Source organism: Schistocerca americana, chromosome 2, assembly GCF_021461395.2.
Source record: "Schistocerca americana isolate TAMUIC-IGC-003095 chromosome 2, iqSchAmer2.1, whole genome shotgun sequence".
Classification (NCBI taxonomy): domain Eukaryota; kingdom Metazoa; phylum Arthropoda; class Insecta; order Orthoptera; family Acrididae; genus Schistocerca; species Schistocerca americana.
Window position 1 is genome coordinate 480,956,507 of NC_060120.1, and position 18,507 is coordinate 480,975,013.

Sequence of the window (18,507 nt, forward strand, 5' to 3'; positions counted from 1 at the left end):
CCTTTCTTCAAGTTTTTATATTTGTTCTCACTTTTTATGCCTTATCTGTGTGTTTTTAATGTATTTTATATTATAATTTGACTGCCCTGACTGGATACGCCCATTTTTAGCGGACATTCTTTCTTCAGTGACTAATTCCGGAATAGCGTTGACCTCGCTGTTTGGTGCCTTAACTGCTCTCAATTAAACAATCAAGTAATGGCCAACGTCGCCCATACACGTGTTAGTGATCAATATGTCAACATAAATCCTATTGTAACCAGTGATTTCAGGAATAAATTGTCCACTTTAGGATGGCGAACGTATTATTTCACTATATAATTTAAATTTCATTGAATTGCAGTTTTCTCGTTAGTTAAAAATTGGACCAACTATTGCCTTTGTAATTACATGTATCTGCTGTCATTCGTTGTTAGGGCAGTGTAAACACTTGTTGCGTTTTTGTTGTACGTTTTTCAACAAATCATTTCGGCCAGGTTTCATCGGAATCTATGCCTTTCCTACCAGTTGGGTTCATATAATCATGATCAAACTTTGCGTATGCCGAACAAGGTGGGGAAGTTATAAACGGACACACTAGGTGACGGACGAGTTAACTTTCTGGTCAAAGCTACTTAAAAAAGAAGGTATATGTCGTCCTCTGATAGAGCTATTTGAAAATTGGCATACGACGGCTTCCAATTACAAGCGCCGAGCTGTGATGACAGACTGTGTAACGAATGATCAGTAGCACGTTATCTATCTGAATGACGCTGCCAACACGAATGGTGTGGCCGACGTAAAAGAGCTTCGTAGGCGTCGCGCGAATGGGAGATGACTTAACGGTACCGCTGACCGCCAGTCTGCGCATGGCGGCACTTTCGCGTAACTGGTACAAGGCCTGGCGAAAGGTGCACATTCCTTCGGTAGCTCAGTTGGTAGAGCGGTGGACTGTAGAGGAGCTTAATAGCGGATATCCATAGGTCGCTGGTTCAAATCCGGCCCGAAGGAAAATTTTAAACATTCATGACTTTGGTTCTCTTAACAAAATAAGCTACACTTCAATCCCACAAACTGTTGTGATATTTTTAACACAAAGGTATGACTAAGACAGAACCAGCATATGGTAGCTGTTCTGTGTGTGTGTTCTACATCTACGTGATTACTCTGCTATTCACAATTAAGTGTCTGGCAGAGAGTTCAATGAACCTCCTTCAAGCTGTGTCTCTACTGTTCAACTCTCGAACGGCTCGCGGGAAAAACGAGCTTTTAAATTTTTCTGTGCGAGCCCTGGTTTCTCGTATTTTATTGTGATGATCATTACCCCCTATATAGGTGGGTGACAACAGTATGTTTTCGCAATCGGAGGAGAAAACTGGTGTTTGAAATTTCGTGAGAAGATACCGTCGCAACGAAAAACACCTTTGTTTAGTGATTGCCACTCCAGTTCACGTATCATGTCTGTGGCACTATCTCCCCCATTCCGCAATAATACAAAACGAGCTGCCCTTCTTTGTACTTCTTCGATGTCATCTGTCAGTCCCACCTGATGTGGATCCAACACCGCACAGCAATACTCCTGAATAAGGCGGACAAGTGTAGTGTAAGCAGTCTCTTCAGCAGACCTATTGCACCTTCTAAGTGTTCTGCCAATGAATCGCAGTCTTTGGTTTTCACTCTTTTCTTTATTCAGGGTAAATTGCCACTTTTCGCACCATACAGATATCTTATCTCAATAATTTTGCAATTCGTTTTGGCCATCTAATGACTTGGCAAATGACAGCATCGTTTGCAAATAATCTAAGAGGGCTACTCAGATTGTCTCCTATGTCGTTAATATAGAGCAAGAACAGCAGAAGGCCTATAACACTTTCTTGTGGAACGCCGGATATTACTTCTGTATTACTCGATGACTTTCCGTCTATTACTACGAACTGTGACCTTTCTGACAGGAAATCACGAGCCCAGTCGCACAACTGAGGTGATATTCCATAGGCAGGCAGTTTGGTTAGAAGACGCTTGTGCTTTTCTTGCTGATATAATCGCAAAACCATAGAAAACAGATTTTATTGAAATGACTCGACAAAATGAGAAGTTAAGAATAATCTAGCATTTCTGTTGTACAGCACTGACAAAAGGTACAATCGATTATTGTAGGTTTTAGAGAGTGAACTGGATTCATAAAAACGGAAAAAATCTCATCACTAATTAAATACGGAAACACGATACATTCCACATCTGGGATTTATTGAAAGTTGAACACGTCTTCTTATCGTTGTCACCATATCCGAGAAAACTTTAAGTAGCGTCATGGCTGATGTCAAGAAAGAAAATTTGAGAAAGTATGCTTTCGATACAATATCTGATATAAATGAATGGCTTTTCGACACAGTGAAAATAAATGAGGACGTACTGTAAGGGACCCAAACAGATTCTTCTCTTGATCTGCGTGTCTGTTGTACGAAAATATTAAGATTACATGAATGTTTCATTACAGAATTATCTGAAAATCAAGCACATAGACGGTACCATCAGCGATAACCTTTCTACTGCAGGAATGGATAGCATAAGTGTAGTAAATCTTAGCGTACCATTTGAATGAGAAATCTGTTAACGTCTGAACTCCTTCAATAATGTAATTGACACAAAAATTCTAAATAGAGAGAAAAACACACCCTTGAAAGGACCGGGAAAGATGATTAAAACAGAAATCACAAAAAAATACTGGTGTACTTAACAAATTTAAAGCATTAATAACAGACGACTGGCAATCACGTACAGGAGTTGTGTGCTGCTGTAAAGAGTATGTTCCGGTAGACTTCACCCGCGAACAAACATCGGTCATAACTAGCACACATTTTTTGTGGAACTTAACGTGTAGCATCCTCAGCTGATGCATCAGTTATTTTCCATCGCAAGTTTATACTTCCTGCGTGAGAATGAGATATGATTTATATCTACGATCGAACGTCCACGGAATGGCGTGTTCTTGTTAACTCCGTGCGAGAATGATGGGAGAGGAAAATTATTTTTTTTTCTTTTCTTCCTTTCTTCAGTCTTGTGACTGGTTTGATGTGGCCCGCAACGAATTCCTCTCCTGTGCTAACCTCTTCATCTCAGAGTAGCACTTCCAACCTACGTCCTCAATTATTTGCTGTTTGTATTCCAATCTGTTTTCCTCTGCAGTTTTTGCCCTCTACAGCTCCCTATAGTATCGTGGATGTCATTCCCTCATGTCTTAACAGATATCCTATCATCCTGTTCCTTCTCCTTATCAGTGTTTTCCACATATTCCTTTCCTCTCTGATTCTGCGGAGAAACTCCTCTTCCCTTACCTTATCAGTCCACCTAATTTTCAACATTCGTCAGTAGCACCACATATCAAATACTTCGATTCTCTTATGACCCGGTTTTCCCACAGTCCATGTTTCACTACCATACAATGCTGTATTCCAGACGTACATTGTCAAAAAATGTCTTCCTCAAATTAAGACCGATATTTGATATTAGTAGACTTCTCTTGGCCAGGAATGCCCTTTTTGCCATTGCTAGTCTGCTTTTGATGTCCTCCTTGGTCCATCCGTCATTGGTTATTTTACTGCCTAGGCAGCAGAATTCCGTAACTTCATCTACTTCGTGACTGTCAATCTTGGTGTTCTGTTTTTCGCTGTTCTCATTTCTGCTACTTTGTCTTTCTTCGACTTACTCTCAATCCATACTGTGTACTCATTAGCCTGGTCATTCCATTCAGCAGATCACGAAATTCTTCTTCACTTTCAATCAGGATAGAAATATCATAAGAGAATCGTATCATTGATATCCTTTCACCTTGGATTTTAATTCCATTCCTGAACCTTTCTTTTATTTCCACCATTGCTTCCTCGCTGTACAGGCTGAACAGTAGTGGCGAAAGGCTACATCCTTTTCTTACACCCTTTTTAATACGAGCACTTCGTTCTCAGTCGCCCACCCTCCGTCTCTTCCTATAGCTTACCCCCATTTTTCTCCGAATTTCGAACATCTTGCACCGTTTTACTTTGTCGAACACTTTTTTCAGGTCGAGAAAACCTATGAACGTGTCTTGATTTTTCTTTTCTTTAGTCTTTCTTGCATTATTAACCGCAACGTCAGAATTGCCTCTCTCATGCCTTTACCTTTCCTAAAGCCAAACTAACCGTCATCTAGCGCATCCTCAATTTTATTTTCCATTCTTTGGTATATTATTCTTGTAAGCAACTTGGATGCATGAGCTGTTAAGCTGATTGTGCAATAATTCTCGTACTTGCCAACTCTTGCCGTATTTGGAATTCCATGGATGATGCTTTTCCGAAAGTCAGATGGTACGTCGCCAGACTCATACATTCTACTAAACAACGTGGACAGTTGTTTTGTTACCGCTTCCCCCAATGATTTTAGAAATTCTGATGGAATGTTATCTGTCCCTTTTGCCTTATTTGATCTTAAGTCGTCCAAGGCTCTTTTAAATTCTGATTCTAATACTGGATCCTATATCTCTTCTAAATCTACTCCTGTTTCTTCTTCTGTTAGATCAGACAATCTTCCCCCTTATATAGGCTTTCAATGTATTCTTTCCACATATCCGCTCTCTTCTCTTTGTATATGACAGCGGAATTCCTGTTAAAGTCTTAATGATATCAACCTTCCTTTTAATGTCTCCGAAAGTTGTTTTGACTTTATTATATGCTGCGTTTATCCTTCCGATAGTCATTTCTTTTTCAATATCTTCAAACTTTTCCTGCAGCCATTTCGTCTTAGCTTCCCTGCACTTCCCATTTAATTCATTCTAGAGTAACTTCTATTTCTGTATTATTGAATTTCCCTGAACGTTTTTAACTTCCTTCATTTGTCGATCAGCTGAAGTATTTCATCTGTTATCCATAGTTTATTCACAGTTGCCTTCCTTGTATCTGCCGGATTCTTTGCAACTTCCGTGACTGCCCTCTTTAGTGATGTCCATTCCTCTTCAACTCTACTGCCAGATGTTCAAACGCGTGTGAATTGCTAAGGGACCAAACTGCTGAGGTCATCGGTCCCTAGACTTACACACTACTTAAACTACATTAATGTAACTTATGCTAAGGACAACACACGCACCCATTCCCGAAGGAGACTCGAACATCCGGCGGGAGCGGCCGCCCAATCCGTGACATGGCGCTTCAAACAGTGCGGCCACTCCGCGCGTACTGCCAACTGAGGCATTAATTACCGCAGCCTCTATTGCATCAGAGAACTTCAAGCGTACCTCTTCATTCTTTAGTACTTCTGTATCCTATTTGTTTGCATATTGATTCGTACTGACTAGTCTCTTAAATTTCAGCCTACTCTCTATCATTACTAAATTGTGATCTGATTGTATATATGCTCTTCGGTACACCATATAACCCACTACCTGATTTCACAATCTCTGCCTGACCATGATGTAATCTGACTGAAATATTCCATCCTTTTCCAAATATACCTCCTCCTGTTGTGATTCTTGAACAGAACATTCGCTATTACTAACTGAAATTTATTGTAGAACTCAATTAGTCTTTCTCCTCTCTCATTTCTAATCCCAAGCCCATATTCTCCCGTAACCCTTTCTTGTACTGCTTCTCCTGCAAACGGACTTCAGTCCCTCATGAATATTAGGTTCTCATCACCTTTTACATACTGAACTACTCATTCAGTATCGTCATATGCTTTCTCACTATCTTCATCCTCGGCTTGCGGCGTCGGAACTATACCTGAGCTATTGTCATCTTTGTTGGTCCGCTGGCGATTCTAACGAGAAAAGCCCTATCTGTAAACCATTCACGGTGTCTCACTCTCTGCCCTCCGTCCCTTTTCAGAACGAATCCTACTCCCGCTATAGCATTTTCCGCGGCTGTTGATGTTACCCTAAACTCGTCTGATCAGAAATCCTTGTCTTTCTTCCATTTCACTTCACGGACATCCACGAAATCTAGATTGAGCCTTAGCAGTTCCCTTTTCAGATTTTGTAGCTTTTCTACCACGTTCACACATCTGACATTTCCCTCGCCGGCTCGTAGAAAGTTATCTTTTCATTCGCTATTCAATCTTTATTTTATGGTCACCTCCCCCTTGGCAGACCCCTTCTGCAGATGCGGATGGGGGGACTAGTCCGGAAGTTTTTGCCAATGGAGAGATCATTAAGGCACTTTTTCGATTACAGGCCACATGTCCTGCGGATGCACATTATCTGTGTTTTAACGCAGTGGTTTCGATTGGGTTTTGCACCCTCATACCGTTGATCATTGCTGATTATTCCGCCTATAGTGCCATTTTCCAACACCAAGGTTAAGAGAGTGCCCTGAACCTTTATCCGTTCCTCTGCCCTCTGTAAAAAGGCCGTTGGCTGAATGAGGGCGACTTGTTATGCAGCAGCTTACGGAACACGAACGGGCGTTCACTTCTCTTAAGAGGGCAGGGAGAAGGTAAAAAGTTCGGACTCATCTGAGGTTTGAACTCAGAACCTCTTGCACCCTATGCGAGAATCAACATCCCACAACATTTTTTCCTGTAAGGAACATTCCCGGCGCCCAAAGGAAAGGGTGGGTGTGAAGTGGGCAGGTGTCGCAACCCAGGGACCAAGGAAAGCTTAAAGGTGCAATGACCATCGTTTATTTATTTATTTTCTATTAATTTTTATTTTCATTCATTTATTTTTTATTACATTAATACCATCGAGAATAGCAGGAAAACGACGTCGCGAGGAGGAGGGCGCAGCAAGACGTCAGACTCACTGAGACTGTCGACGCACAGTTTTACGGAGGAAGAGGCGGGGATCTGCTCTTCATAACAGGAACACCCCAGTTCTGGGATTGGTTAAGGAATACACTGCATAGGAAATCGGAGAAAAATTGTCTGTATTTTGGATTGTGGACAACTGCACAATGGCGTTCATTAAGGAACTGCCAAATATCAAGGGTGCTTTTCTCGCCATCAGCAAACAAGTAGTCAGTTGCGTGGGCACAAGTCCACTTCACAGAGTTCGTCTTCGCTTGCGTGAAGTATCCCGCGTCCGGAAAGAGGAGCAGTTTATTAGTTATCTGATGAGGAGTCGTACGGGTAATTGGGGACAATATCTGTCGCACCAGTAACCAGACAGGTTTTGCCGATCTGCACACCACGCGCTGCTCGTCTGTGTCCAAAACATCACAGGTGACACACAACGCGGTTTCTGTGAGGTGAATCCTGTGAAAGCGTGACCATCATTCTTGCTTCCCATTGACAGTAAGGTACCATGAATATTGGACGCCAGTGTCGAGATAAGGAACGCACACCGATCGCTATACGGCACGCAAGTCGAAGTGGGGATGCTTCCGCTCAACCACATTAGGTGACCTGTGCTGCAGAAGGAAACCATAGATAGCCTTCGTGGATGTAAAGTGCGCTGGCAGTACCACAGTACGGAAGTAGCTCAGTTCGAGGGAAAAGTGCCGGAAGTAAAAGAAGGGCGGCAGCACTTCCAAAAGCTGGATAAGTTCTAAGAGGGAATGTGGAGCAAGGACCTCCACCAATAGGCTGGTAAGGCACGTAGGACAACGGCGTCACAACGCCATGTGAGAGCCACTTAAAAGGGCTACTGCCCTGTCAGGCACATGTCACAGACCTAAACCGCCCCTGCAACGCTGGAGGGTGAGGGTCTCGTACCGTTTCTTGAACAGAAAGCTGTTGCAAACAAATGAAATCAGTACCGCTAGCACGCGGCGGAATAGGAAGTGTCTGTGCGCCGTGGGGGACACGGACGCCAAAGAAGATCGAGTGCTCGTAAACGGTGATCCAAGAGCTGCCAAGTCCAGGTATACGACGAGGGCGAGCAAGAGCGATTACGTCCCGATAGCGACAGAGGGCAGTGCGGAAGTTATTGGGCCCTCCCAAAGAAGTTTGATCTGGGGAAGCCACGCATCGAGCTGTCGCTTTAAGCCGCGCAGCCAACAGCTGGGAAAAGATCTTTGTGTCGTCGTTGAGTAACGTCAAGGGGCGGTAATCGCATATCCATGAGGTTCCCCGAGGCTCGCGGATGGGAATGAGGAAACCATCGAGTAAGCTGTCTGGAAGCGGCACGAAACGTGACATAAAGTTCTGACAGTTTTCAGTCCACACTGCCGCCAGAAGGAGACGAAATGTCCGATAAAACTCCATTGGGAAGCCGTCAGGGCCAAGCGACCTGTTCGTAGAACGCGCCTGGATAGCGTCATGCGTCCTCCGTGACGTTAGCAAGCAGTCCATTGTCGCATCCATGGAAACCGAGCCCACAAACAGTCTGGAGACCGTTGTAATGTTGACAGCGTGGTGACGTTGTTCAGAGTACAGCATAACATAAAGTGCGTGGAGGCCAGACCCGATATCCCGTTGGATATCAAAACGCTGCCCATCATCGGTAGTAAGAACATTCATCAAATTCTTCGGCTACGGCGTCGTTCTACTATGACATGATACATCGATGGGCGCTCTTGCAACTAGCGCATCGTGTGTGCGGGCCCTGACTATAGCTCCTTCAAGATGGCGGCGATAGAGGGATGTGAGCCGTGCCTTGGCACGATTTACTTTCGCCTGTCACTCTGGTGGATACGGTATCATAGTACATTCTCGGAGAATGATGAAATAGAATTCCTGAGCCTGTCGCCGCCACCCAGCAACTTCCCTTCCGTAACCAATCAATACCTTCCAGAGGGCAGGCCTTGCACAGAGCACCCATGAAGACAGTTCAGAATGACAAGCTGTCCATGTGGTCTCGATGCGGAGCCGGCAGTCGGGTGTAGTAAGGTGGATCGTGTTCAGTTTCCATGGTCCATGGCCGCGCCACCCCCTTTGGCGGCAGAGACTGATGACTGATGGCGCCTCATGGTCAGACAACGCAACGGACCAGACTTCAGCATCCTGCCCCACATTGATAATATCGTGGAAGATGTAAATACGATCGGGTCGGCTGGAACAATGGCTAGTGAAATGCATAAACCCCGGATGATCGCCATGAACTTGCTCCCAAGAATCCACTAGGCTGATGTGCTGGAGAACTGTCGCTAGTGCCGCGCACGGAGAGTGATGGGGTAGTTGGTCTTTGGGTGCCTGGGTGCAGTTGAAATCGCCTCCCGTGTTGAATGCATCCAGCCGACCCAGGAAGAGAGGTTTGACTGTCTCTGGAAAGAAGGTGGAACGTTCACAGCTGCGACCCGACCAGATGGAGCATAGACAATGACGATCCGGAGGCCACTAAACGTGAGAGCCATACCTCTGGCTCAAGGAGATAGGTAAGTACATCAGCGAGGATCTCCAACGCACTAACGATAGGGGAAGCATGAGAGACATGTGTTGTAAAACCATGGGGAGCACAGAAAGTTGCAACGTGCACTTCCTGAAGGAGAGCAACGTCAACGTCCATAGCATGTCGAGGAATAAAGCCACTTTGCGGCGTACGAGAAGATTTTAGCATTGACCGTAGCTACGCGATAAGTCTGGAAAGCTGCCATCGCCAGGAGGACGGGCGGTTAAAACACGGGGGAAGCACAGAGAACTCCCTGTTAGGCCCCTGTGGAAGGGGGAGGGAACCGATCCCAGCAAGGGGCTCCATCGCTCTGCACACCTCCAGAATGTCTCCGCATTGACGACGTCCGCTCAGGAGACAAACTTCTCACCGGGTCGGTTCAGTGAAACACTATCACAGGAGCGCCTACAAATAGCGTCGGACACAGCAAGGAAGGCAATCGTATCAGACGCAGGCGGCGGTAGGTCTGTGTCCGGAGGTGGGCGCTGACTGGAGATGGAGGCGGAAGAGAACGTCGCGTCGCCAGGTGCCAGGGCATGAGAAGACGCGTACCATTAGTAGCAGGGTCGTCATCCTGTGCAGACGTCCGATGGAGGTAGCTGTCAGAAGGATACAGCGTTGTCTCTTCCGTTTCCTCGGGTACCGTTGCTTCGTAACATGCCGTTCCATGTTGGACGGCGATCAGTTGCCGTCCGACACGTGGCCAGATGGCAGAAAAGCGGAGGTCGGTACAGCTGCATGATCAGCAACCATGGGGGCGGGACCAACTTGTGCTCGCTGACGGTCATCGTTTAATTGTAGTGCCTCCGGCAGAAGTGTAGGAGAGACAGGCGAAACGTTCATTGCGCCGTCGAGGGGAGTTGACGCCGGTACCGATTGATTCAGAGGGGGTGCAGCTGGCAGCACCGCCGCAGACGCCTAAGATAGGGGTAACACAGCGGGCGCCGCAGCAAGAGCGGCGTCTCAACCAGTCTGCGTCGGAGACATTCAGAACGGACGTGGCCTTCTTGGGCACAAACTGAACAGGTGCTCGGCTGGCCATAGTATATGAGGACAGCTTTGCATCCGGCAGTTACAAAGTAGGAAGTCATGTGTTTCCGCAGTTCAGTTTTTATCCGACGGGCACCGTTGAGGACGCGATATGTTTTGAACGCCTTCCAAGTTTCAACACTGTGAATGACGACGTTGCCATAAGGTTTAAAGGCAGTAACCACAACGTCCGAAAGTATTTCAACCGGAAGTTCGAAAACCCGCAAGCTTTGGAGGCCAAAACCAGCGTGATCAAACACTACAGTCCCTATCTGTCCGTCAGAGTATCGGAACTTGAGATCGTTAGCGTGGCGCCGAACGACGTCGGCGCACAGCTCGTCATTCTCCAGTTTTATGTACACATTAGTACTGAGGATCTAAAAATGAATTCCGAGAACATCTTGTGGCGGGAGGCTCATTTCGTCCCGTAGAAAACGTTTTTCTTCATACGTATTCTGTCGTTCGTGATCCAAACGAAGAGTTAATTTAATTCTGGCTTGTTGGTAAGAAAACGCCATGATGGCCGATGAAGCCGGACTCACGAGACAAGCCGCTTCGCGGAAGTGAACAAACGCGCGCTAGGTCGCAACAGGTGACGCAAACAAGGCGTGCGACTCCCCGCAGCCAAAGGCCGACCGAAACTCCTAGACCAAGAAATTCAGTCAAATAAACTTTTTTATTCTAAACAACAGCTTCAAAAGAGAGAACCCTAACACCGTTAAAGCGTATGTTCACTATGGTAAACGCCACTTGTTCACACAAGTAGAAGTTCTCAAGTTCTAAGCTGTACGGCAAAGCTCGGACACGTAGAATCAAGGTTGCTGTCCTATTCGGAACCCATTTATTTACTAATTACTTGTTATTAAATAGTGCTTTATAAAATTTTACTGGAAATTTAGGGTTTCCTTTTTCGTGTTTTCTTTCGTGCACTGAAAGTATAAAAATTTCGCACATTAACGAGAGATGCTTCAGTTCCTCGCCACCGGGCTAGGTTTTGAACTCCCCTTTCTTCTCCTCCCCTCGCCATCAGTGAGAAAAACCACGAACTTAGTTCACACCTAATGGGCTATATGTTTGGAATCCGTTTCCCCCTCTTCCTACTGAGAGCTGTCCGCCTTGTTAGCTGGGTGGTAACGTGGTTTCCTCCCGTGCAGTGGGGCCCGGGTTCGATTCCCAGCCAGGTTGGGGATTTTCTCCGCTGGTGGACTGGGTGTTGTGTTGTCCTTACCATCATTTCATCCTCATCACCAGCACGTAAGTCCCCCAATGTGGCGTCGACTGCAATAAGGCATGCACTTGGCAGCCAAACTATCCCGGATGGTGCCTCCCAGCCATCAATGCCATACGCTTATTTCCATTTTTATTTTTTATTTTATTTATTTATTTATTTTTTACTGAGAGCGGGGCAGTATAGAACTGCTAACACCGGCAAACGAATGTACACTCACAACGAGTAAATAAAAAGGAAAGTTGTTATATTTCCTACGGCAGATCTTGTAAGTTGTCGAAATCCCGACCTCATATTTATTTCACTCTTATTTCAATACGAGAGTAGTGTAGTTATTTGCGTCTTAAGTTTAATCAAAACCTCATAATTTGTTAGGCGACTCTCCTGTCGAATTATCAAGCGATACTGTTTTCTGCTTGTGTTAGTAACAGATATGTTGGAGATTTCCTATCTAACTGGAAGACGATATCTTGATACACTTCATGCTGCTCATAAAGGGAGGCTGTTTATAAACACATGGTGTATTACAGTCACATGATGACTGCTATGATAAGAGTAGCTGATCGCAATCAGATGACGATTACTATGGTAAGAGTATGGCTCCAAAATGGTTCAAATGGCTCTGAGCACTACGGGACTTAACATCTATGGTCATCAGTCCCCTAGAACTTAGAACTACTTAAACCTAACTAACCTAAGGACAGCACACAACACCCAGTCATCACGAGGCAGAGAAAATCCCTGACCCCGCCGGGAATCGAACCCGGGAACCCGGGCGTGGGAAGCGAGAACGCTACCGCACGACCACGAGCTGCGTACTATGGTAAGAGTAACTGCCCATCGTAGCAACTCACTGCAACGATAATCTTGAACAGAGCCATCAGTAACTCGACTTGAAGGAAGAACGCACACTTTATATGTTTGGTAATATCCACTGTGCTACCTGCATTAGAAAGTCGCACGACGCCCATCAGTGACGGTCACCACTGCTTAATCAGGGATGTCGTTGACTGAAGAGAGCGCTGTAGTAACAATACCGTCGTCGCCATAGGCAACTGCGTGAAATGAGATCAGAAGCAGTGGCGAACCGAAGTATAATTGATTTCCGTTTTTGGCAAGCTTCGCTTCAACTAGTGGCACTGTGATCGCCGGATCTGTTTCCGAAGGCTTCAGAGACGGAGATTCGAATTTTCCCAGATTATACTGATCCATCATACGATGTATTCGGTTTCAGTAGGAGTATGCACCTGATACGGAACGTTGCATTGCTGAGTAGTCAACGAGACACCTGCAGTATAACGACGGAGCAGCTTGACTGTTCCTGTCGCACAAGCAGATATCCTGTCTTCTTCAGTCACTTCACTGTTATACAGAGAGTCTTCCTAATTACACGAGTACAACAACTCTGTGCAGCTTTCAGAATGAAATGAAACATATTTTGTGGCCATTCGATATTTATCACCAATCTACTCCAGTATACATCAAGCGAATGTCGTACACGAATGAGTGATTACTGTCTGTGCCGCATAAATGCTTCACAAGTGTAAGACATCGAATAATATAGTGTTATGATTCCTTCTTCCATTATTCCTAAGCGCATTGAAGACCCTGAAGAATGGGTGTCAGCTTTGGTGTTGAAAATGGTGATGTCCGGTGGAAACATGTTGAAAGGTCTCTGTTGGATTCCTTTCATGTTTAATTTCTTAAATCTGTTGCCATTTATGGAATAAATTCCTCTTCTAAATGTACTGTGGCGTTTCTGACTATCTGGGAGGAGACTGAGTAGTGGAACGTGTTACTTTTACACATAAACAAGAACGATCTGTCACACTACTACACTTTAAAACACAGTTTATATGTAATTCATGTCACACAGTCTCATACGGAACCTACATCCGCTTTCTTTTATATACTGTATATGATAAGATACTGTCATCCCCCTTCCCTTTTGTGTGAGAGGATGAATGAGCATATGTATTTCTAGTTGCATGCTTGAGGGTAGCAGACAAGGCTGTCTGCTAGAGAACAGTAGGACCAACGTCGGAACAGGTAGCTACGCTTCCTAAAAGCAAAGAGGTTTCTATCCTTAGTATGGTCCTGTCCGTCCGTTGTCATGTTGGTATAGGAAGCTGCCCCTCTGGCCACTTCCGTTGGTCTTTGTGAGCCACCCTCAGGAAGCACGCTCGGCAGTAGGCAGTTGCAGTGTGGCCGTGGCGAGCGTCTGAAGTGGTAAGATCTCCGGCTAAGCGCGTGTCTGTTAAGCCCGTAGGACAATGGATTTCTTAAGTTCAGCCTAACTGAAAATTTAATCACCCTTATTTCGGGTTTAGGTCTAAAATATCCGATGTTATCTTAAATTGCAGCGCGGTATTATTCTCGTGTGAAGTTCAGATTAGTTTCCGGTAGTTGCTTTGTTATTACTTTGTGAGTAAAGTGGAACTACGTGTTGATCAGTAACTCTAAATAAGATCAATCTTAAATGCGAATGCTTGTGTGATTATAACGTCTCGTCTTGACTATATTTTCCATATAGCAACTTTTCTTTATGTTCAGTCCACGTGGGGTGTACTTTGCGAGATCACTACCACGTGCTTATATAACTGTTTGACCCATCAGGTTAATAGTAAGACGTTAGTAACCAGTTCAAGGTTTTGCTTTTGTCAATTGCTTTTCGATCTAATGTATTTTAATTATCAAAAATTATTGTGGAGTTGTACGCTTTGCGTAAACCAAGTTGACCACGTGGAGCATGTGGTGTAATCATCAAAGTAGCCCTCAGCTATTCTTTTTGCGAAGACTTCACAAAGAGTTAATATGAATTTAGTATACCAGTGTGTGGTAATTACATGACGGACAGGATTGTGGTATGAACGTAATTTCTTTGGGTAAAAAAAACTGAATCTGTTGGTTGTGATTAATTTCTTCTTGCTTATGTTTCAATGTTCTTCGTGAGTTATTTTATGAATGCACTGTCGTATGCAGTCTCCCAATCTTGGCTCCATATTTTATGTGTTCCGTAAGATTACAATCTCACATTTTTCAATCGTAAATAAGGCACCAGCTCAGTTATAACTCACGTATAATATGCTGAAATTTCAATGAACAATCTTAAAATAAATTTCCAAATCTAAACTGATTTCTTTCTTTTTATTTAAATTCTCTTTTTATATATATATATATTACCGGTTTTGTATGACTATTAAAAGATTATCATTAATGTTAGTCTGCTTGGTAAACCTAGACTAAATATCTGATGAAACAGTTGCCCAGTAATCCACGGTTAACGTCCCCAGACAGATCACGGCTTTTAACCCACTTTCATTGTCAATTAGCACCGATATCAGCATACCAAATTAAAGTTACAACATTACACAGCAGCTAAGAAAATTAAAGTTACAACATTACAATGTGATTTGTTTCCTTGTGGAACTAGGATTCACAGTGAACACTTTGAGATAGTTCTTAGACTGGTGTAGCATCCACCTGCATGTTGTTGAGACCGCTTTTCCCGATCGTAAAAATGGTGTCCTAGGAGACTTCCGGGGAATGGTAGCTACTATTGCACATTATTCAGTGGACAGATCTGCTTTCAGTGATAAAATTCGTAACTCAGCTGCGGATGATGAGGTTTAATAGTTACATATGTTTGAAGTGTCTATTAATATAATTATAAACTATTCTTGCTCTCTGGCGTCAGGGACAATGAATATTATGGGCCAGTCTACAAACCTAGGCAGCGCATAATAGCAGTGCATGAAATAGAAGCCGGCCAGTGTGGCCGAGCGGTTCTAGGCGCTTCAGGCTGGAACCACACGACCGCTACGGTCGCAGGTTCGAATCCTGCCTCGGGCATGGATGTGTGTGATGTCCTTAGGTTAGTTAGGTTTAAGTAGTTATAAGTTCTAGGGGACTGATGGCCTCAGATGTTAAGTCCCATAGTGCTCAGAGCCATTTGATTTTTTGAAATATGAACAAATAAAAGATTTATGTGAGGACTGGCACCTAATGATTTTTATGAATGGATGTTCTGTTCTACTGATTGGAATACAAGCTCGTGAATCCGTTTGCATTAAAAACCAAACAATTGCAATGTAAGTGTATTGGAGCAGAAAATGAACGTTAAGTCAATGAAAGAGCAGTTGCAGCGGAACGGATCTGCGTTACGTGTTTGTGCTCCGTCTCCTATCGCCTGAATTTCAGCGTATCAATAAATCCTGTATTCCTTGGTTCCCAACGCTTTCGGCATTCATTGTGAAGTTTTTTTATTTTTTAACAGTGTCATGAGACTTTATTTCTTGCAACGATGTACAAAAATAAGAATGAGGTATAAAATTTATGAATTTCGTCTGTTGTTTCAATTTTTCCAAGTAGTAAATTTTCCTTTTACATTTTCCTTTTCTTGTTTGGCTTCATGTCAAGAGTTCATCGCATAGTTCCTCCGTGTTATTTGCTTGTATACAGTTCGCTACAACCAATGTCAATTTTGTTGCAGTAGACGTCGGTTTGCAGTAGGGTTTTGGAGCATATACTGTATTCAAACATTATGAATCACCTCGAAGGGAACGATGTATTGATACGTAATCAGTATGGTTTCAGAAAACATCGTTCTTGTGCAACGCAGCTAGCTCTTTATTCGCACGAAGTAATGGCCGTTATCGACAGGGGATCTCAAGTTGATTCAGTATTTCTAGATTTCCGGAAAGCTTTTGACACCGTTCCTCACAAGCGACTTCTAATCAAGCTGCGGGCCTATGGGGTATCGTCTCAGTTGTGCGACTGGATTCGTGATTTCCTGTCAGGAAGGTCGCAGTTCGTAGTAATAGACGGCAAATCATCGAGTAAAACTGAAGTGATATCAGGTGTTCCCCGGGGAAGCGTCCTGGGACCTCTGCTGTTCCTGATCTATATAAATGACCTAGGTGACAATCTGAGCAGTTCTCTTAGGTTGTTCGCAGATGATGCTGTAGTTTACCGTCTAGTAAGGTCATCCGAAGACCAGTATCAGATGCAAAGCGATTTAGAAAAGATTGCTGTATGGTGTGGCAGGTGGCAGTTGACGCTAAATAACGAAAAGTGTGAGGTGATCCATATGAGTTCCAAAAGAAATCCGTTGGAATTCGATTACTCGATAGATAGTACAATTCTCAAGGCTGTCAATTCAACTAAGTACCTGGGTGTTAAAATTACGAACCACTTCAGTTGGAAAGACCACATAGATAATATTGTGGGGAAGGCGAGCCAAAGGTTGCGTTTCATTGGCAGGACACTTAGAAGATGCAACAAGTCCACTAAAGAGACAGCTTACACTACACTCGTTCGTCCTCTGTTAGAATATTGCTGCGCAGTGTGGGATCCTTACCAGGTGGGATTGACGGAGGACGTCGAAAGGGTGCATAAAAGGGCAGCTCGTTTTGTATTATCACGTAGTAGGGGAGAGAGTGTGGCAGATATGATACGCGAATTGCGATGGAAGTCATTAAAGCAAAGACGTTTTTCGTCGCGGTGAGATCTACTTACGAAATTTCAGTCACCAACTTTCTCTTCCGAATGCGATAATATTTTGTTGAGCCAAACCTACATAGGTAGGAATGATCATGAAAATAAAATAAGAGAAATCAGAGCTCGAACAGAAAGGTTTAGGTGTTCGTTTTTCCCGCGCGCTGTTCGGGAGTGGAATGGTAGAGAGATAGTATGATTGTGGTACGACAAACCCTCTGCCAAGCACTTAAATGTGAATTGCGGAGTAGTCATGTAGATGTAGATGTAGATGTTAACTTTGCGTTATGGCAGTAAATACAGCAACAATAGTGGCAGATATACAGTACAAATTATTACAGTGAAAGGTTATTATGTTTAGCAAAATTTACATGAGGCTTGGAGCGAAGAGACACAACACATATTAATGTCACAAAAAAGGGGGGATAATTAAGTAATTTTAAATACGAGGGCACTAATTAATACAAGAAGTAATGAAATTAAATATGAAGGCCCACGGGGTATATGGGTTTGGCACGATTTTGATTTTCGTCGGATCAAGTTTAATGGCAGAGTGTGGTGGTGGTGGTTGTTGGGATGTTTAAGGGGGTCTAAACAGCGAAGGTCATCAGTCCCCCAAATGGCAGAGTGTGGCACAGATTTGAGATTAGCACTACTGTGCGCATATATCACTGCGTATCACTTTTGTTTGCACAATCACTGGGCACATTTGTGATTTTTGCGCGCTTCACTAGGGCACTGTTGCTGTGATGTGGGCGGAGAGCAGTTGACGGGGCGTGGCTGGGGGTGCGGTCTGCGTCTGGCCGCTGCCCTCCCTCAGCTGTGTCTCCGTCTGCAGCGGGCGGGCCGACCACCTCACGCGGGCGGGATGGCTTTTCTGAAGGCAGCCTCCAGGTCTATCCGTAAGAAATTCATGAATTCGGTTCGGTAGCTTTTGGACACCCACGCTTTTCTGTTTTCATCCCAAAGGTATGTGAGGTATTCAATTTTGTTTTTGTGTTTGAGGTCTATAATTGAATGGACTGTTTGGCCTAGGATCCATGAAGTTGTTGTTTTCTTTTGTCTCGGAAAGGGTTTTATGTCTGGTGCGGTCAGCAGCATGCGTGTTATGTTATTAGCTGGTACGTTTCTGTTTATTAGCGCTACCATTTCTTTATTGCAGCCAGTCTGGTGTGTTCGGTATTGTCTCGTTTATAACTTTATTCCAGGTGAATGTTATCTTCGTGTGAAGTGCGCTTTCGTTAAAGTTTTTCCACTTTTGTTTCCAATTTATGTCTGGTTTTTTGCTCTCTATCCTATTTCTCTGTGCTTCCCCCCGTAGTCCTATTTATAACTTCTTTGTTGTCCTCGTTCGATGGTCGACGGCCGTTTCTAGTACATGGCCACTCTGTAAGGAAAAATCCTTTACTTATTTTAGCTTGTACGGGATATCTGCGACATTAACTGGCGCTTCCTGAGATCCTGGCCTGTACGCATTTACCAC

The 18,507-nt window shown here is 44.1% G+C and overlaps 1 non-coding gene across 1 annotated transcript; it reads left to right on the top strand.

The window, feature by feature from the left end:
- The first annotated feature begins 899 nt into the window (after positions 1–899).
- Positions 900–990, top strand: Trnay-gua. The gene is given in 2 exon segments: positions 900–936; positions 955–990. It is a non-coding gene; the product is annotated as a tRNA-Tyr (tRNA).
- The last annotated feature ends 17,517 nt before the right edge of the window (positions 991–18,507 follow it).